Genomic DNA, 20,903 nt, shown 5'->3' with positions numbered 1-20,903 from the left:
TTGCTTTATTCTCTAACCATTTTCCTCTCCCATGTATTTAACAACCTCATGCTGAATAAATAGCTTGGGAAGATGCTGTAGAGGAATGGAGGTCCTTGCACAGGTAGCTCAGGGCACTGTGGGTTAGCAGAGGGGAGGATGGGGATTTGATTTCTGAGTCTGCAATTCTGGAGGGGCTTTTGGGCTATTTTTTCTGAAAAGGATGGAAAAGGTGATAATACAGTTAAGAGGGGAATCTGTGCTGCTGATAGCAGCATTGTTTACTTGGGAAAGGCTGCCAGGTGAGACTTGGAGGAGTGAGTAAATCCAAATTACAAATATTAATGGTTTTGCTGTTCTGGAGGAAAACAGTGAAAATAAGGGCAACAAAGCTGGGGAGGGGATTGGAGCTCAAGCCCTGTGAGGAGAGGCTGAGGGAGCTGGGGTTGCTTAGCCTAGAGAAGAAGAGGCTCGGGGGAGACCTTATTGCTGTCTACAGCTACCTGAAGGGAGGCTGCCGCCACATGGAGATTGGTTTCTTCTCCCAGGAAACCAGCACAAGAGAACACTGTCTCAAGCTGTGCCAGGGGAGGTTTAAGCTGGATGTTAGGAAGAAATTCATCCCAGAAAGAGAGATTGGCCATTGGAATGTGCTGCCCAGGGAGGTGGTGGAATCACCATCAGTGGAGGTGTTTAAGAAGAGACTGGATGGGGTGCTTGGTGCTATGGTTTAGTTGATTAGATGGTGTTGGATGATAAGTTGGACTTAATGATCTCAAAGGTCTTTTCCAACCTGGTTAATTCTATTCTATTCTAGAGGCCTGAATTTCAGTGTGGTTTCAAACAGCCTTTAAAACCAATTTTCTACTACTAAATTTTCTACTACTGAATAGTTTGGCTCCCAGTATAACTACTGAGTTTTTAAGATGCATTAAATGTATATTCTGGTACAAAATCATTTTTGATGGCCGTGTGGGAGAGCATACAGCGAGAGGGAGGTAAGATTTCCTGTGGCCCCAAGGACAGTTTATATCCAGTAGCTGCTAACTTGGTCATAGTATTCTGGATATTAGATACTGCCAGGAAAATCTTGACCAGCTTAAATTTACTTTGTGAAATGCTTCTTCAGGATGGACAGAGTGCCTCAGCGTGAGCATCACTTAATCACAGTGACAAATGTGGATCTCTGGTGTTCCCACAGTCATAAATTTCTGCCTGGCTGCTGTTTTGCAAACTTCCCTCTTGTGTTGCTGAGTATCAAATTGCCAGAGGTACTGCCCCTCGGTACCTCTCAAAGGATGGGTGTCACAAGGAACAGCACACAAATCATTAGAAGAGACCAGGCAGATTTTGCCCTCTGCCCTTTCTTTGTGTGTGTTTGGGGTTTGTTTGCTTGATTCTTTTGGATTTGCTTTGCCTCTTATTGTTGAATATTGGAAAAATATTACCAGTTGTGAGGCCCCACCTGGAGCACTGCATCCAGTTCTGGTACCTCCAGCATAAGAGGGATGTGGAGCTGCTGGAGAAGGTCCAGAGGAGGCCATGAAGATGAGAGGGGCTGGAGAACCTCCCCTATGGGGACAGCCTGAGAGAGTTGGGGATGTTCAGCCTGCGGAAGAGAAGGCTTTGGGGAGACCTTAGAGCAGCCTTCCAGTACCTGAAAGGAGCTACAACAAAGCTGTGGGGGGACTTTTGATGAGGGCTTGTAGTGACAGCACAAGAGGGAATGGATTGAGGAGGGCAGATTTAGACTGGAGATTAGGAAGAAATTCTTTATTCTTTAGAGTGAGGGTGGTGAGACACTGGAACAGGTTGCCCAGGGAGGTCATGGATGCCTCCTTCCTGGTGGTGTTTAAGGCCAGGTTGGATGAAGCTTTGAGCAACCTGGGCTGGTGGGAGGTGTCCCTACCCATGGCAGGGGGTTGGAACTGGATGATCTTCAAGGTCCCTTCCAAGCCAAACCGTTCTATGAATTTCTGCTCAGACTGCCTGTACAAAACTGAAATGCAGAGGACTCCAACAGGCAAACTGGTACATTTTTGGCGACACTTAGCCCAAAGGCTCTCAGTCTGAGTGTTCCAAAACTCTAGTTAGGATGAAAGCTGTGTCACAAAGTTTTCCTTTTGCCTTTTTCTCTGTGCTGCTAGCCCTGGCAGTCCAGGCTGGAGGATGCCATTAAGACATTTCAAGCTGCACTTAGAATAAAGCTTACATTTACTACAGCATATTTGCATTGCATGGTTACAGTACTGGCACTGTAGTCCTGTGTAAATACTGTAATGAAGTTGCTGAGAAGAACTGCTTATAGCATTTAAACTGAGGTTCATGGAGCATGAGATAGCTGTGTTTAAGTTGCTGCTGCTTTGAAGGGATTAAAAAAAGCTGCTCAAAAATAAATACAAATAACATTCACAGACTGGCAAAAACAGTTTGCAAGTGATGAGAAGAAAGGCACTAATTAGAATGTAGAGGATAATCTGACTCAGAATGTCTCAGTGAAAGCCACTTCATGATCTGGTGTTCCTATGTATGAATTGAAAAGCAGGGAAAAATACAGGGCATGACCTAAAAATGGTAGCCTGGAAGCTTCCTTACCTTATTTTTGTCTGGTCTGTGCCTTATTTTTGTCTGGTCTGAAATTGAGTTTTTCCTCCTGAGTCAAACCTGAATAAACTGTTTTGGCAGTTGTTGTTGTCCCCATAGTTCCAGCTCTGCCAAACATAGCTATTGCTACTTGATTTTAAGAATGACTCTTACTTGGAGTTTGAGTCCTGCTGGAAGCAGAATGGTGTCAGGAGGCTGCATGCAATCTTGCTCTGAAGAAACTTAAATAAGATAAGGCTAATCCTATTGTGTACTTCCACTTCAGGAGTTAGTGTAGAAACTTCCCAGTGATGGCACAGCACCAGTGGCTACATATTTTGTGGGATTTCTCCCCCTGTTAATACTCAGTTGTGGATCATGGCACTGTACTGTACAAGTTTCCAGTCTGCCAGGGAAAAAAACCCAAACCTGTTGTTTCCTCTGGGTCAAAGAAGGTGAGCAAAAAATAAGTGTACCTAGAGTCTCTCTGGTTATAGCAAATTTAGCTTTCATTTATGCAGGCTCTTTTATTTCATTACTTCTTCTCCTGTCAGTAGAGATGACGTGAAAATAAGGGTGCTAAATACCTTTGAGGGTCCTTTCCAACCCAATGTAATCTGTGAATGCCTGTGAGCTTTTCCTCAGGTGATTTCCAGTTGCAGAAGCAGAAACTCTGTGCACAGACTAAGATGATTGGATTTTATTTTTGGCCATTTTGGATCAGTACTGAAGAGTTAGCACTGTCTGTTTAAAAACCCAAATGGAAGAATTCTCCTGCAGGTGAGAGGATCATCTACTCCTCATGTTGGCTTTTACCTTCATCTCTCTCCATTTGCAGATTAAACTACAAACCAACTTCAGAAGGAGGTTATCTTTTGAGTCATCTAAAGCACCCTTAGGTTTCTTTTAAGCTTGCAGCATAATTGGAAGATTTGAAGAGAATTAGGGTATTAGGCTGTATGTTGGTGAGCTTAGTTTGTTTGGAAAGGCACACTTTGCAGAGGCTCCTAAACTTTTCTAAGCCCTGATAGTTATCAGTAGGTTTTGACTGGCTGGGAAGAAGATCTAGATTAAGAGGAGAAACTTTTTGTTCTTAGATCAGCACCTAATTTGCCATGTGGCCTTGGGCATGTCTCCTCGACTTCCTTGCACCAGTTTCTCATTGTATCCACTGAGGTCAGCACCACCATAAAGCTCTTTGTCAGCTTTTGGGGGTTCGAAGCTGAGATAGAGTAGGTTTTGTCTAGGTCTTAGGAAGAACTTCTTCAGTACAAGGGTGGGGAGACTCTGGAATAGGTTGCCTGAAGAGGTTGTGGATGGTGGATGCTCCCTCCCTGGAGGTGTTCAAGGCCAGGCTGGATGAGCAGTGAAGTCTGGTTGAGAGGTGTCCCTGCCCATGGCCGGGAGGTTGGAGTAGATGATCTTTAAGGGCTCTTGCAACGTAAGCAATTCTATGAAATACAGTCAGAACTGTTTATTCTGAGTGGACTTCACTCCATTTGCTATGCAGTTCCTCATATGGGGATCTGAAACAGGTAGGTTAGTCCATAAAGAACTCCCAACAAAATCAAGCCACCCCCTGCCACGTGTATCGAAGTGGATGTGAATAAAACACAGAGTTTTATTTTAGGGGTACCAGCCTGTACAAAGACTGTGAGGGAGATCAAACCATTTGGTTAAAAATTGGAATGCTCCAACCGTAATAGCTGAAATAAGAGGGAAAGAAAAAGATCTGTCCTGGAGTGAATACGTGGCAGTCTGAGTTTGCCCAAGTCTTCAGCAGAAGATTTCCACTTGTGCTTTTCTGCCAAGTGAGTTAAATTTCTGAAGAGCAGCTAGGCTCCAAGCGTTGGACTGTGGCTGTCTTGTAACAAGGGCAATGTGGGAAAGCAGAGCACTGATAAAAGTGTGGTGCTGGGTCACCAGTCAGCCCAGCTGAGCTGTCTTTGTGCTCCTATGTAAGTGAAGATGGAGTGTCCTGGAAGCTTTATTGTTCTGTGCTTACTTTGGCTTGTGCCAGGACATGCTCTAGGAAGAGGCATAAACTTATTTTTCCCCCCCTCCTTTTTATTTGTCATTCTTCTTTCACAAATACATTTGATTTCCTGTCTAGAGCTGGAAAAGAGGCGCAACAAGAGGGGTTTTGTGCAACACAGCAAAATCTAATTACAGCTTGATTTAAAGCCACATTTACACAATGGCCGAGGGGTGAGTTCACTTCCACAAAAACAAACTCGTTGGCTTCCTACTGCGCATCGGGGAAGGCGAGGATGCGTGTCCCGGAGAGCGGCTGCCTCCCTCTGCTGGCATCAGCTCCTCTTGCACTCCGCTGCAGCTCCGCTGCGTGGGACCAAACCGTGACTGTGCTCCTACAGAGTCCTGCGGCGTGCATTCATTCACTGCTGTAGGATCATGGGCTGATGACGCTGCATTGCCTGCTCCAGGCTTGGGGGCTGCTTTCTGTGAGCTCGGCAAAGACGTTCTTCCTATGAGGAAAGACTGAGAGAAATTGGGGAAGGAGCTATGAGGAAGGAAGGGAGTGAGCAGATCCCTGTGAGGGTAAGTGGTGTCATGGAAAGGAAGGAGGGACACCAAAGCTTGCTCAGGAGAGAGAACTGCAGATGCACTGGTGGAGATGCAAAACTAGGCTGGGACAAAGTGTGGACAGGAGAGGGTTGGTCTCTTCTCCCAGGCAGTCAGCACCAGAACAAGAGGACACAGCCTCAGACTGTGCCAGGGGAAGTTTAGGGTGGAGGTGAGGAGAAAGTTCTTCCCTGAGAGAGTTGTTAGCCATTGGAATGTGCTGCCCAGGGTGGTGGTGGAGTCACCATCCCTGGAGGTGTTTAGGAAGAGACTGGATGAGTCACTTGGTGCCATGGTTTAGTAGTCATGAGGTGTTGGGTGACAGGTTGGACTTGATGGTCTTTGAGGTCTTCTCCAGCCTTATTGATTCTATGATTCTGTGACATAAAGCAGTTGAGGGAGAGCAGGCTCTCTGAGCTGTCTGTTGTCAACCTGAGTTTCTGCAATCAACAAGATGTCCTGAGAGACAGAGGTGTGTGGATTGCCATTACTTTTTCTCCTGACTGTTTTTCATGTTACAGTTAAAGCCTTAAAAGCCACCCAAGAAAGCCCCCAACACAAGAAGCAGCTGTTTGCTGAGCTCCCAGCTCTTTGGCAGCGTTGATACGCAGAAATGACTCAGGATCAGTTGCAGGCTTTGTTCTTTTGGAAGCTTTTCTTTCAGCTGTGACAGTTGTCAAGTTTAAGAGATGCACAGATCTTCCACCCCCACCTCCTAATCATGAAACAAGCTAGGGATTCCTCCTCTCTTTAGTGGACACGTTTTCAGAGACAATGGCATTTTCAGCTATGTTAGTTGCCATTGCCCTGCCAAAATACCGGCTGTGTGGTTTTATTGCCTCCCTGACCCAGCCATAAAAGCTACCAACAATCAAATTATGGACTTTGTGGAATTTTGTAAAATAAGACTACCTGAAAAAGGGGGAAAAAAATCTCTCCAAGGAAGACCAACTTAAGTTTGTGAAGAAGGGTATTTCTAAAACATGGAATACGGGACAGAGATTCTCTGTTCTGATCACATTGAATCATCTCTCTATTGTTAGGGTATGTAACTCCTGCAGTGAATCTAATTTTTAACACCTTTTTTGTGGGGAGGGGCGGCTGTCTGAGGAGGAAAGTTTGCAGAATTCAAGTGGAATAAACCCTCCTTTTGCTTCTACCAGCTGCAGTTGCATGAGGGACTTGGTGTAGGAAATGGGGCCAGTAGGTCACATGAATCAATTGGCTGCTAATTTCGATCATTAAATGCCTCCTGTGGATGTTTCCCTGGTTAGTGCTGAGCAGCAGCAATATGGGGCACTGAGCTGCTCAGCAGGCACAAGCTGTGTGTTTTCTGCACTGAAAAGACCTCTGGGTGGATGGAAGCTGCTCTCTTTACATGCAATGTGCTGAGCCTGAAGTAGACTTAAGTCTCCTTCTCTGGACACATTCAAAACCCACCTGGATGAGTTTGTGAGACCTACTCTAGGTGATCCTGCCCTGGCAGGAGGGTTGGATTGGGTGATCTTTCCAGGTCCCTTCCAACCTCTACTGTGCTGTGATTCTGTGTGACTTCCCATAGGGAACTTTAGTCCTAGGGAAGTTCTGCCACTGTGGGTGCCAGTTCTGGGGCTGTCTTTCATCTTACCAGAAGTTGCATCATTCCACTAAATGCAGCTTTCCAAGGTAGCCCTTAGCCTTCCAAAAGGGTAGCTCATGCCATGGTGGTTATCATGGTAGGTGATCCAGAATTACCTGCCTTGTGTGTGTTGAATGAAAAGGATCCCTGTTGAATTTTTCCCAAGGAACTGCTACTGAGCTTTCTGATTTATTGAGATCCCAAGGGTACAAAGAATAAAAAGGCATTTTGCAGTGAACTCATTCATAGCTGATTTTATGTTTTCACCATTGTCCCTGAGTCCTGTGATGGCACCATGGCATGAGAAGAGCTTTTTACCCAGCAATTAAGAAGCTTCTTAATAGTAAGGTTCTTCAGTATGTACACTTCAGTCTATTATGCTAGATAAATGCACAATCTGTAACCTAAATCAGCCTTCCCTGATTTGTCTGTGCCAAGACTTTCAGGATGGTTTGGGCCAAGTGCAAGGTGCTACACCTGGGTCAGATGGCTCCCAAGCACAAATACAGGCTGGGCAAGGAGTGGCTTGAGAGCAGTCTGAAGGGGAAGGTCTTGGGAGTCTCAGTTGATGGAAAAACTCAACATGAGCTGGCAATGGTCACTTGCAGCCCAGAAGGCAGCCAGTTGCTGGGCTGCATCCAAAGCAGTGAGAGCAGCAGCACAGGGAGGGGATTCTGCCCCTCTGCTCTGCTGAGAGAGTTGGGGCTGTTCAGTCTGCAGAAGAGAAGGCTTTGGGAAGACCTTAGAATAGCCTTCTAGCACCTGAAGAGAGCCTCCAAGAGAGCTGTGGAGGGACATTTTGCAAGGGGTTGTAGTGATAGGACAAAAGGGAATGGACTGAAGCTCGAGGAGGGCAGATTTCGACAGGATATTAGGAAGAAATTCTTTGTGGTGAGGGTGGTGAGACACTGGAACAGGTTGCCCAGAGAGGCCATGGGTGTCACCTCTCTGGAGGTGTTCAAGGCCAGGTTGGATGAGGCTTTGAGACTCCATGAATCATAAGTTTTTTGCAGAAGGAGACATGTTTACATGTAGGTCTCTTTTAATATGATTAAACCCCCTGAAAATCCAAGGATTCAGTTGTTCTCTTTTATTGCTGCAGCCTGTTGCAGGCACCATTTGTGCTTTATATTACACTAGGTGCTGTGAGCCTTCAGAGGAGGGAAGAGTTTTCTCATGTGTCATATAAACAATGTTTGGTCAGAAGAGCTCTGTGGTGGACTGCTTAAGCAAAGCAAGCCTGAGATACATGACCTCAGCCAGAACTTAGTCAGTTGTTTCAGTGTGATTTGAGTTATCTCAAGCCAGAATTGCTTGGCATTAAAATGTAATCATTCTGATATCCAAGCTCGAGGTGTTTGCATGAATTCTAAATGAAGCCTTCTCTTACCTGCAGATTATTTCAGCAGAGCTTTCTCTTTGTCATCTGTCTTCTTTCTGTGTTACACTAATAAGAACAGGTTCCAAGAGATGAATAAACCCATATGCACCACACTTGCTTTGTGCCTGTTTCAAGTTACATCTTGATAACCTATTCCTACAAGAACATGTTCTTCTGCAGCGCTCATTCACTTGAGTTTTCGCTGGTGATAGGCAGCCTGTAATGAAAATGTTGACTCACCTGAATGATATCTTTTGTTTTCTTTACTTTGTAAGTCAGATTGCAAGATAATTTTAAATTACAAGTATTAGATCACATTTTCTTGAGCGATTGCTTGTGGTTCTGCCAAGTTACTGCGCTCGCTCACCTATTGCAGTTGCAGGCAACTGTTTAAATCTCAGCACTGAGGGGAAGCAGAAGGTGTTTACAGAGTCCTGACTGATGAGAGCTTCACATCTTGCTGAGTCTCTTTCAGTTAATGGAGCTCCTCAAGTTAAAGGTCACTGTATAAAGAACAAAATGGATTCAGCTTGTAACCGAAACCACAGGCAATCCTGGGGAAGGATGGAGGGGAAAAAGGATCCTTGGAGATGTAGCCTGGGTATGGATGTAATGGAGTCTTCCATTCTTTCATAGATTGCACACCAGCAGCCTTTAATTTTCTACTAGTGCAGGCACTGAAGTGACTCACCAGTTATCTAAAGCATCAGGTAACTATACCTATATTTAGCTTTGTTCTATCTTCTTATCCTTGTTTCTATCTTCATTTTCTCAGCTGTAAGCTACAGTGAGTTTCATTAATGTTTAGGAAAACAAAAGCCCAAAACAATGTGGGACATGTTCCCAAATGTTCTCATGAGTACAGCTTCTGCAGGCCCTTCACAGGCTTTCTTCTGCTGGTTGGGGCATGTGGAGGGTAAGTCCTCTGCCGGCTTTCACAGTACCTTCAAACACAAAATACTTAACCCCAGCTGCCATCAGGCTGCACTTTTCCCTTGGAGGTGAGACCATTTGTAAGGGGAGGTGTCTACTTGCTGTGGGGTCTGCTGTGGTGGAGGTGTGCCTGATAGTCAGCACCTCCAGTGGTGCCTTCAGTTTGGTGGTTGGTCTCTGCCAGCACATGACCCTGGCCTTAGCTGCTTTCCTCCTCCCTGGAGGAAATGCTGTGTGCTGCAGCCTGCAGTTTTTAACCACCAGTCCGAGTGTCTGCCGTTTTAGCTCACTGGATTGAAGTGCTGAATTGCAGGGCTTCAGACAAGAAATCAATGCTGTTTTTCCATCTGGCTGCCTTGAAGACTATGTAAATTAAATCTATTTATCTGTAATGTTACGTCCACATGGCAAGAAATACAGTTGGCAAGTACGAGCTGCTGCTTGTGTTGCTTCTGGGAAGGATCTTTTCTGGATAATTTTGGTTTTAAAGTAGTTCCAGGTAAGTTCCCCTGAGATCTGTCCTAGTGGGATGCAAATAATCTATACAACAACAGTTTCACCCTTTTCCTCTTAAGTTTTGGAGATCTGCCTCCAGCAGGCTTTGAAGGCTGCTGAGGTGGGTGAAGAGGTACCACCACCTGCAGGTGATCCTTTTGTTTTCTGGAGTTCTCTGTCTATTGATAACTGATAGAATTTTTTGTTGCCTAGGGAGATAGTTGAGGCCCCATCCCTGGACATACTCAAGGTCAGGCTTGACAAGGCTTTGAGCAACCTGATCTAGTGGAGGATGTCCCTGCTGACTTTAAGGAGTCTCTGGTTGTACTGCAAATATTCTTTCATTAGTTTTAAGAGCTGAAAAGATCTGTGTATAGAGACCATAAAAAAAAATTTGAGACTACTGCAAATTATGAAAGGTATAGAATCACAGAATCAATAAGGTTGGAAAAGACCTCAAAGATCATCAAGTCCAGCCTGTCACCCAACACCTCATGACTACTAAACCACGGCTTCAAGTGCCATGTCCAGTCCCCTCTTGAACATCTCCCGGGATGGTGACTCCACCACCTCCCTGTGCAGCACATTCCAAGGGCTAACAACTCTCTCTGAAGAACTTTCTCCTCACCTCCAGCCTAAACCTCCCTTGGTGCAGCTTGAGACTGTGTCCTTTTGTTCTGGTGCTGGCCACCCGGGAGAAGAGACCAACCCCCACCTGGCTACAACTTCCCTTCAGGTAGTTGTAGAGAGCAATAAGGTCTGCCCTGAGCCTCCTCTTCTCCAGGCTAAGCAGCCCCAGCTCCCTCAGCCTCTCCTTACAGGGCTTTTTTTATTTTTTGCATTGCTTCTCCTTGGTCCTCCCAAATATGAATATTTATGCTGGTGGGTGAGGTATGGGTGGGGGATTGCATGCAGCAGTCCAGCTCTGAGCATAGAAATGATGCTGGCTTTTAAGCTATGCAGTGCTTTTTCATAACTGTGCCTTTTCTGTTGTAAAAACATGAATAATGTGTACAGTGAAGTCAGTGTTCAACACTTGTGCAGCTTGGAAATTTGCTGATGTTTCCCTTCTCCTGCAGCCCCTTTGCTGTGGTTGTGCTGCTTGTTTTGACTACAGGCTCTTGGAATTTGCTTTGAAAATACTAGTGTCTGTTTTATTTACCAATTAGCTTTTGGAGTAGCTGCTGCTTTAGATCCTAAGGCAGAATTATGGGGAGCATGGAGAAACTTTCTCCTTCACATCTTTAAAGACTGCATTATTGTAGAGTATGCAAGGAGGGACATTTGAGAGAGGCTGAAAACTGGTTCTGACTTCCCTTCATTTTGAGTGCCCACCTCTTGACCTCAATTTCCCATGTTTGCATCTGACTTCGATAGGGACACATGAGGATTATTGTTATGCTCTTAAGGTTATGTTGTTATGGGATTACTGATTTCCCTTTCAACCTCTGACATGGTTGGGACTTTGAGACTCATCACTGAGGCATCATCTGCTTAATGTGGTGGGAAACCCATGAGCTCCAAAATGTGCTGTCCTTCACAGGGTATTAGGAAAGATGAGGCATACACCAAATACAGGAGTTCACACTGAAGACTAGGTTCAGACCCATAGCCATTAGCCTCCTTAATTCCTAATCTTGTTGTTTTGGCAAGAATTTATCTCAACATAAATGCCCACTAAAATGGTGTGTGTCAGCAGGGCTTAATTACAGTGCCAGGGAGACAGAGGTTGTTGTGTGCTTCTCTTTTGTTTAATGTAAAAGTGAAGATCCTGAAGCCTCTCCTTTCAGAAACCTGTTCTGGGGATTTGCAGCTGGGTCTAAGGAATGAAAGGCTCCATTTAAATTGAGATTGATCCTCTGAGCAGTCAGCACTTCGTGAGGATGGCCACCTGAAGAAATTCTGGTATTGAAAGCAGTAGTATTGAAAGTGATGACTTATGTGAGGCTATGCAGGCTTGTCCCGTGGAAAAAATGGCCAGTGTTTTTTGCTTTTTTTCTTCTCCAGGCTTAGGAAAGGAAAGTGAAGAAAATGTCTGCTGTGTTGCCCAAGAAGGGTTTGAGAAGGCAGAGCAGAAAGTTTTGTCCCAGGATGTGATAGAGTTCCCCATGTGCACGTTTCCCATCTTCCTCAGAGCACTCCCTAGCTCCTGTGATAGTTTTGGTAGGATCATCACTCTGCCACCTTAGTTGGACCACTCTGCAGGGAGAGGAGTGCCTGATCAAATGGCAGGAAGAGGATGGAGAACAAGCTGTGGGGGGGAAGTCTCTAGGCTTGAGTGGAGAGCAGTTGTCTGTCCCCTTTTACACTGATTTTTCCATAGCCCTGGTTGCAGGACCTGTGTCCTCATTGTGCATTAGAGGATTGGATAAAAGCCACAAACAGTTCTGGGAAGAAGGGTCTGGGATCTTATCAGACTTGCAAACTTTGAACTGCTAGGCCTACAAGCTGCAAGAATGCTCTTCCTCAGGAGCATTATATGGAATGAGAGTCCTAAAGGCTCCCTCATAAAAAGGCTTTTGGCTTGCTCTATTAAATAATTAAGCCTCCCTTCCTGGATCTGTGCCAGTGAAATGCTTCTGGTTTCTTGTAAGAAGACCATGTGTCTGGGTTCTGGTATGGCAAGTCCCAGTTGCTGGGTTTATGTAGACACAATTTATAGTCATTAAATTAGCAATCTTTCTAAGATTGGAATCTATTTGACTAGAAAGGCTTGAAGGTTAGTAGGCTGCCTTCAAACTTAGCCTTGAAATGATGACCAGAGCTGCTGCATTCAGAGCTGGTTCATTGTGCTGAATATCTTCAATTCCTGTGTAAAGTAATAAGATCTAAGAGCTGCTCTGAAGCTCTCAATTATGGGTGGGGACTGGAGACTTGAAGTCTCCAAGGTTTGCAATCTGAGCTCCCAGTGAGCTGGCTGGCAGCAGGGCAGGTTTGGAGCGAGTGCCGGGATGCATTAGCTCCTGTGAGGAACCACTTCATGTTCCAACAGTTGCACCTTGGCTGCCTTTCTAGTTGCATCTTGCAGCTCAACGTAAACACCTTCTGTTAAGAGAGCAGAAAACAATCTTTGAAGAATAAAAAAGCCCAATGGGCCTTAGAGAGCTTGTTGGGTTTTCATTGTCATCACACAAGATCAAAGCAAGCCTCGGAGTTGCGCTTTCTGCTCAGAGCTGGAAATAACACTCTTAATTACAGAAGTGAGCAAGTCTGACAGTTTTTCCTTCAAAGGGAGGAATCTTGCACTGCATCCTTCAGCTTCTGTGCTCTTGGCATTGTTGAAAAATTACACCTGTCCTCTAATGGAAGACTTGCAGTTAAAGAGTTTTCCCAGGCTGGTCTGTAGATACCTCAGTTAGAGATACTGAGCATCAGATTATGTCACCCGATGCAATAAGGTGGTCATAGTGAAAATGAGACTACATAGAAAAGGAGAAGGCAGTGTTGACAGTGGCAATGAAGATTAATAACTTGGAGGTACTGCAAGTACAGTTGTTACATGGTAGGCTCCTTTTTCTCCTCTTCCACAGAGGAAAATCTACTTGTCAGCGTTCTGGCTTGATGCTCTCAAGATCCCTATCTTGCAGCACATCAGGTACAAAAAATGTATCTCCACTTATCAAGCCCTTTTGTAGCTTCTTCCAGTGTAGTTTTAACCTCCAGTGTCCTTGTGAGCAGTTGACTTTTGCTGCTCTTATACTTTCTGTTAGGGCTTCAGCATCCTCCATCAGTTTTAATTGCTTTCTTTCTCTCTTTAAACCTGGTCGTTCCCACCTGCTGATGTCTTCCTCACTTGGCTGTTTGGAAACAGGGACTGCTTTTTCTCTAACATATTTTACAGTCTTTGATCCATGCTCATCACAAACCACTCCAACACATCTCTATCCTGAAGTCAACCTTCCATTTCTCCTCAGGTACCTTCATTGATTTGATACAAGTCAGACACTGACAGCCTGTGTGGTCCTGTTCTGTGGTTCACCAATGTTATGGCCATCTAGCTGGTCAGCTAAAGGTCAGGAAATGGTGGTTAGGAGGCACAGGGTTTGGTCTTGCTGACAGGTGGTGTTGCCTTCTGAAATGGACAGTTCATGCTGCATCTCTGCTGCTGGGAGGAAAGGATGCGGAGGGGAAAAATAAGAGTAGGAAGACGGGAGAGCATGAAGGATGCTTGTATGGCTTGAGGTGGTCGCTGAAGTATGGTAGAGAGGTGAAAGGAAACACTGCTCTGAAGGAGAAGTGGAAGAAATTTGAGGAAAAATGGATGGTTGACATTGGGATGGAAATGTTTGGAGAAACATGTGACAGGAAGTGTGATGCAAAGCCTGTAAAATGGCCAATGCTTGACACTGGGATTTCTTTGTTTTTAAAGAACCAACAGAATAATTCTGTATTCTTGCACTGATTGTGTGGCCAAAGTGCAAGTGCTCAGCATGGTAAACTCCTGCAGGTTTGATTTTTAGATTCTTCTTCACTGCACCTAGCAGTGGTAGGATGAAACACACCTCCCTGACAGCTTAACTGTCAGATGCACCCTCCTCTGGTTCTCCAAGACGGCAGTGATGGACTGGAGTTTTCATTTCTGCCAGCTCTTGAGTGAGGATACTGCCAACATGTAGGTTCTGTGGAGGTAACTGCTGTCTTAAAATTGAAACCAGGATCAATCCAAAAAATGTCCCTGTGCTCCATAAAATGAGGATAGATGTTTCCATGCCAAGTGCCAACCTTGGATCCTGGCTTTTCTGACTTCCTGAGTGAAATTTATATGACAAGTACTTGGCCTGTGTTTTATTTTCCTCCATAAATGATGATGAGTCTTGTGATGAGTTTGCCACCAATTTGCAGACTAGGCAAACTCCACCAAGTACTTCTTAGGGCAGGAGAGAGCCCAGCAAATATTTATTGTGAAGTCAAAAGCAGGTTTTGAAAGAAAACCAAAGTAATGCTAGGTAGAGTTCTTCAGGAAGGAAAACTGAAATGTAGGGAAAACTGTGGAAGGGAAAACTGTCCTTAATCTGGGTCCATGTGAAAGGGATCAGGCAGAAGTCTCCAGGTTTTGTTGTTGTTATGTTTATGTATCCATGGGGTGGTTTAGCTTACATCTAGAAGTCTAATGAATTCATCAAGCCAAGTAAGATATTCATTAGAGTAATTGGTTTGGTTCAGCCTCTCAAGGCTTGGAAACATCCACGCTCTTGCCTTCAGAAATGCAGCGTGTTGATTCACCAGCTTTTGTTTTGTTTTGCTCCACTCATTTTCATTCCATATGTTTACTATACTTTGCAAAATCTAATCAGCTAACTGAGGTAGCAGTTTCCAAGCAGTATTTGGTGATGTTTTTAAGTCAAAGTTTCAGTGGTATCCAGAGTGAAACCTGTTTCAGTTGCATGACACACCAGCCATTTTTGGTTGTGAATATCTTTGTCTTGCAATCACAGCTGTATCAGCACTTCCACAACTGATCAGAACATAGTGAAAAGTTACTGCTCGATCCCAAAACAGTCATCTGTCAGTTAATTCACTTAGATATGCCTAAATGAAGTGTAAAAATTCATTAATATGCTGGCTAGGCAGCTCTCACTGTAAGATGCTGGCTTCAGTGGCGTGTGATGAATTCATCATACCCCCATAGGCTTTCCTCTCTCCTCCCCTCTGTGATGGGCATCTGCCTCAGACCATATGCTTTTGGAAATTCTCAGCTGAAAGTGTTCTCTCAGGGAACAGGGCTAGAGAACACCTAGGTGTTCTTTCAGTGTCTAAAAACATTGTAGAGACCTTCTGTTGCGATGTGGAGGAGTAGGAACTTGCAGCCTAGCTCAGGCAGGTGACTTGTGCCAGGGACAGGCTTTTGCTTTCGATGAAATTCTGCCCAGTATTGGCCAATTTGCCTACCTTTCACAATTTGTTCCCTTCCAACTGAGTCTTGCTGGAGCTGAGGAGTCTCTTGTGGCTGTGTCCTTAGGAAACCTCTCTTGGCCTCTCTTGTTGGCAAGCCTGTACATGGCCATATCCTGTCACAGGTCTGCTGCATTATCCAAGTTCTTGTGTGCTGTCACTATGGGTGGTGGGGCAGACTGGTGGAACTCTGTTGTTCTCAGATGGAGTTTTAGCCACCTGCCTTTGCCAAAGGTGGGCCCCCACAAACCACCACTGGCTCCAGACATCACACCTGCAATGCTGTTCCCCACAGATTCCTTTCCTACACATTGTCGTGATGGTTAAAACTGAGACAGACACTGGGACCCAACTGTGTTCAGTTTTGGGCCCCATGCCACAAGAGGGACATTGAGCTGCTGGAGCAGGGTCAGAGTCCTGTGGGCACCTGAAGTCTCTTTAATTCCTGTTCATAGAATCAATAAGGTTGGAAGAGACCTCAAAGATCATCAAGTCCAACCTGTCACCCAAAACCTCATGACTACTAAACCATGGCACCAAGTACCATGTTCAGTCCCCGCTTGAACACCTCCAGGGACTTAATGGATTCTTGGTCCCTTTGTCACCTGTCAGAGGCACCTTGGCAGTCAGTGAACATGGACTAGATTAAAGAAATTACTTCAGTCTCTTTCCTTTTCTTTATTTTGGGTGTGTCTGTCTCTCTTCCTTTGCTTTACAAACATGGCCATGGACATGGACACCAGCTGGATTTTAGGCTGGATGTTAGAAAGAAATTCTTCACTGAAAGAGAGATTGGCCATTGGAATGTGCTGCCCAGGGAGGTGGTGGAGTCACCATCAGTAGGGGTGCTTGGGAGGACACTGGATGGGGTGCTTGGTGCCATGGTTTAGTTGATTAGACGGTGTTGGATGATAGGTTGGACTTGATGATCTCGAAGGTCTCTTCCAACCTGGTCAATTCTGTTCTATTAGAGGACCAGGGTCAAGAGTGTTGGTCTTGATCCCTTGCAGCTGCCTTTGGCAGAATGTTGTTAGAAAACTGGCTCTGATCATCAACTAATTGCCCATCTCTTCTTCACAGGTCTCTTGAACTCTACTTAAATTCTCCTTCACTAACCATCCCTCCTGCCTTTATTCATGAAATAGATCATTTTCAGGCTTCAAGCAGTAATGCTGAGAAGCTTGGAATGTTGGAGAGGATTTTCCCAGCAGCACAGTTCAGGAAATCTGATCAGCTCCTTGGCTGATGTAATCTGGGGGGGGAAAAAAAAAGAAAGAAGACTTCATAAAGCAGCCTTCTTTGTTTATTGCACCACAAACCTTAAATGTTGACTGAACATTGAATCAAGGAGCAAAATGCCACTATTCCTGCATTTCAGTTTTATTTCTGGCCATATTTAGCTTTAAGAATATTTCTCCTAGAGAGATGAAGTCTGCTCCCAGCACAGAAAGGCTCTTTATGAGCAATTTTCCCTGGCAGATGAAGAAAGCTGTGATGCAGCTATTTACATATTGACAATAAATATGGTCTTGTGCTGTTACCACATGGAAGTCTTGTTCCATTGGGAACATTTTATGTAGTGGCAAATAGAATTCTTGTACTGAAGCAAGCGTGAGAGATAAAAATGTTTATAAACAACTCTCAATGTCGTGCGCTCAGCCTGTGCCTGGTACTGCGTGGTGCTGGTGATAAGAGGGAGGAATTGGGGGAAAATGCCATCATGGGCACATAGGAGCTCATTGTTGCAGTGGGATTCGGGGTCTTGGAAGTGTAGTGTTAATGGGTGTGTTTCATGTGTAACTTGGTGGTAGAAGCTTGGTAGGTTTTGAAGGTCAGGCTTGGATGTGGCTGTGAGCAACCTGCTCTAGTGTGAGGTGTCCCTGCCCATGGCAGCGGGGTTGGAGCTAGATCAGATGGAGTAGAGAAGAGAGACTAGAGTAGAGAAGAGAATATACCAGACCAGGTTGGAAAAGACCTTTGAGATGATCCTTGAGGTCTCTTCTGTGATTCTGTGATCTTCAAATGTGTTGCAAAGTTTGTGTATGCACAATGCTGTGGCAGTGGTGATCATGAAAGCTGTTCTCTTGTGAGACACAGCTGGCACTTCTGAGAAGCAGGCTGTGTGCTTCTGCCTTGCCACTGCTCTTTGAAAACCTTTGGGTCAGTGGAGAGCTCAGGTGATTCTGTGAACCGTGTGGAAGGTGATGGAGTGCTGGAACAGGCTGCCCAGAGAGGTAGGTGGTGGAGTCTGCATCTCGGGAGACATTCCAAACCCATATGGACTTGTTCCTGTGTGACCTTCTCCAGGTGAACCTGCTGTGGCAGGGGGGTTGGTCTCAATCTCTAGAGGTCCCTTCTGTGCTTCTGTGAAACAGGAAAGAGCAGAAGATTGTTTTCCAGTCTGTGCTAATCAGAGCAGAGATTAGTCTTCCTTGGTAGTACATTTCAGGTAAAGTATCTTTTTTTCCCCCTCCATGATTATTGTAGAAGCTCTCAGCATCTTAGACCATAAGATTCCTTAGCTGTGTGGATTTATATATTTCTAAGATGTGTGCAAGGCTTACTTGAGTTAATTCCACATAATTCTAAAGAGTATTTGCTCATGCCAAGGGTTTTCTAAATGAGTTGAGTTGTTTTGCATAATGGCAAAAATTTCCTTGGCATTTCCACCATAGCCTCATGAAAGCTTAGTTGGGACTTTAAGTGCCAATGCACACAGAATCCCTTGGGTCATCTGCCCACGTGTAGAAGTGAAGGACAGAGGAGGTCCTGTTGGCTTGAGTAGGGCTACTGTGTGCTGAAAGCAAGCGTGTGGTGCCCTGCTGCTCTGAGGGCTGTGCTGTGGATTGTGAAGTGCTGTATGTAAACCAGCCTGAGAACTGTTCTGTCTCTGTGTGTGTGCTGGTCATGTGTACATTCAAACCAGCAGCTCCTGCTGGGAGGATAAACTGCTGTACACATGGCAAAATACAACTGGTCAGTTTATTGCAGAATCATAGAAGGGACCTTCAAAATAATCCATGCCATGGGCAGGGACACCTCCCACTAGACCAGGTTGCTCAAGGCCCCATCCATCCTGGCCTTGACCACCTGCAGGGAGGGGGCATCCACAGCCTCCCTGGGTAACCTGTCCCAGTGTCTTACCACCCTCACTGTAAAAAGTTTCTTCCTCTCTTCCAGCGTAAAGCCATTCCCCCATACCCTATCACTACAAGCTGTTGTATAAAGTCCCTCCCCAGCTTTCTTGTAAGCCACCTTCAGGTGGAGGAAGGCTGCTGTATGTTCTTCTCTTCTCCAGGCTGAACAGCCCCAACTCTCAGCCTATTCCCACAGGGAAGGTGCTCCAGCCCTCTGATCGTCTTCCTGGCCCTCCTTTGGACCTGCTCCAACAGTTAGATGCCCTTCTTGTGTTGAGGGCACTATGACTGGATGTAGTACTGTGGCTGAAGGAGCACTCCTCTAACAGAATAAGAAAATGGCAGGGGCTAGGAAGGACCTCTGAAGATTGAGTCCAAACCCCCAGCCAAGGCAAGATCATCTAAAGCAGAGCACATAGAACACATCCAGGCGAGCCGTGAAAGTCTCCAGAGACAGAGACTCCACCACCTTTCTGGGCAGCCTGTTCCAGTGCTCTGCCATCCTGAGAGTACAGGTGCTCCTTCTCATGTTTAGATGGAACTTCTTTTGTTCAAGTTTATGCCCTTTGCCCCTTGTCCTCTCACTGGGGACCACTGAGAACTGGATTAGGCACTTAGTGCCATGGTCTAGTTGATTAGACAGGGTTGGGTGATTGGTTGGATCTTGGAGGTCTCTTCCAACCTCGTTGATTCTGTGTGATTCTGTGAGAAGAGACTGGCCCCATCTCCCTGTCCCCTCCCTTCGCCCCCAGATACTTGTGAGCATCCCTAACACCAAACCCATCCTTCTTCCTGAGAGCCGCAGGCAAAAACCCCCTCGTGGGTGACTCACAGCCACCACAAGAAGAAAGAAAAACCCTAGACGAGCATTTTCTCTTTGCGCCCCCAAAGAGCAGTGCCGAGGGTGGCTGCTGCGGGCTGGAAGGTGTAATCCCTTCAGCCGTGCGCTGCCCGGTGCGGTGGCCAAGGGCTATAATTAGCCGGCAGCCCTCTAAGCAGCGCTGGCAGGCGGCGAGCCCCAGCGAGCATGTGCTGGATTCCGCATGTGCCTGCCGCTTATTGGCGGCCGCCGTTGCTGCCTGCCGGTTTGATAGGTTTGCCCAGGAACCTTTATGCTGCATTACAGACATAGATACAGAGGTACCCTGTGTGTGCCTGCCACGGGAGAGAGACAGAGAGAGAGAGAGAGGTGCTCAGCAGCTCCCAGCCTAAAGGAGAAGCCCGGGATGAAAGGCGCTGGGGCTTTGTTGCAAAACATCAGCACTTAAAGGACTGCTGGCTGGGAGCGGAGAGGTCAGGAAGGAGTTTGACTTGGTGGTAATTACTTTCAGGTCTTTATCTCTCCGGTAAGACAGTCATGCATGAAATGAATACTGTTAATCATGTCATCTGTTTAATTTGATCTTGCTTTCATTAATGTCGTGTGTACTCCGGTGGGAGAGCCATCAGATTGCAAAACACTATTAGAGTGGATTTAGTTCAAAAATGCAGTGTATTTATAGAGGAATATTGTTCCATTAGGGGGAGGGAGGGGGAAAAAAAAAGAGAGCCTGTGCATGTGAGTGATTTTTACTGGCTGCCTTTTGTTATGCTAATGGGAAATATTTCTTTTATTGGGATGTTTTCTGCAGACAAATTGAATCAGAGCATTTTGAACTGTTGGCATAGGAGGCTAAATCTCTATAAATAGTGATTAGCTGAGAGAATAATTCTGTGAAGTGTGCTTTAATTTGATCACAGCAATAACTATCTTGATGGATCTCTTGCAAGAAGATAGAGGGACGAGGAGTAATATGCTATTGTTCTTTCAACAAAGATGCTGGAGCCTTCATGTTTGGGTGGATTCTTTGTTCCATCCACTGGGTTTTATTTTAAGTGGCTTTCAAAATGAAACTAAAGCCACCCAGCCTGGTAGATTGCAGTGTACCCTTTGCTTGCACATGCCTGTGTTTTATATCTAAATGTATTGTTGTCAAAGGCTGAATTTTTGGCCCAAAGCCTTGTTTTATTGTCAGGACCGCCTTCAGCTATGAAATGAAACAAGATCTCTATGCCAATCTTTTCCTCGGTGATTGAGGCTATCACAGTGTTTCATCATAGCATCATACCCATTTCAGTTCTTGTCATACTTGACCTGCACATCAATTGATCACAACTTTTCCTATAAAAACCATGCATATTTTATGAGCACATTGTACAGTGAGAGCTGCTCAGGGCACGAGGCAGCAAGCACTGGGGTGTGTGTATGTATGTATATATCTATGTCGATATATAAAAGTCTTTTCATATAGTCATGCTTCAT

General features: G+C 45.4%; 1 protein-coding gene across 2 annotated transcripts in view; it reads left to right on the top strand.

Annotated features, from left to right (window-relative positions):
• FAM110B (family with sequence similarity 110 member B) overlaps window positions 1-20,903 on the top strand; it is a 108,792-nt gene that overhangs the window by 36,100 nt on the left and 51,789 nt on the right. The window contains exon 1 of one of the 2 annotated variants that reach the window (XM_054179337.1): window positions 19,719-19,947. The exons of the other annotated variant lie outside the window; for it this stretch is intronic. The gene's annotated coding sequence lies outside the window, so the exon portion shown is untranslated. Of the gene's footprint in view, window positions 1-19,718; window positions 19,948-20,903 lie in introns of those variants that run through there. 2 annotated transcript variants of the gene reach the window in all.

This window comes from Dryobates pubescens, chromosome 3 (genome assembly GCF_014839835.1).
Source record: "Dryobates pubescens isolate bDryPub1 chromosome 3, bDryPub1.pri, whole genome shotgun sequence".
Classification (NCBI taxonomy): Eukaryota; Metazoa; Chordata; class Aves; order Piciformes; family Picidae; genus Dryobates; species Dryobates pubescens.
Note: the sequence above shows the minus strand (reverse complement) of the source record. Positions and strands in the feature narration are given on the sequence as shown.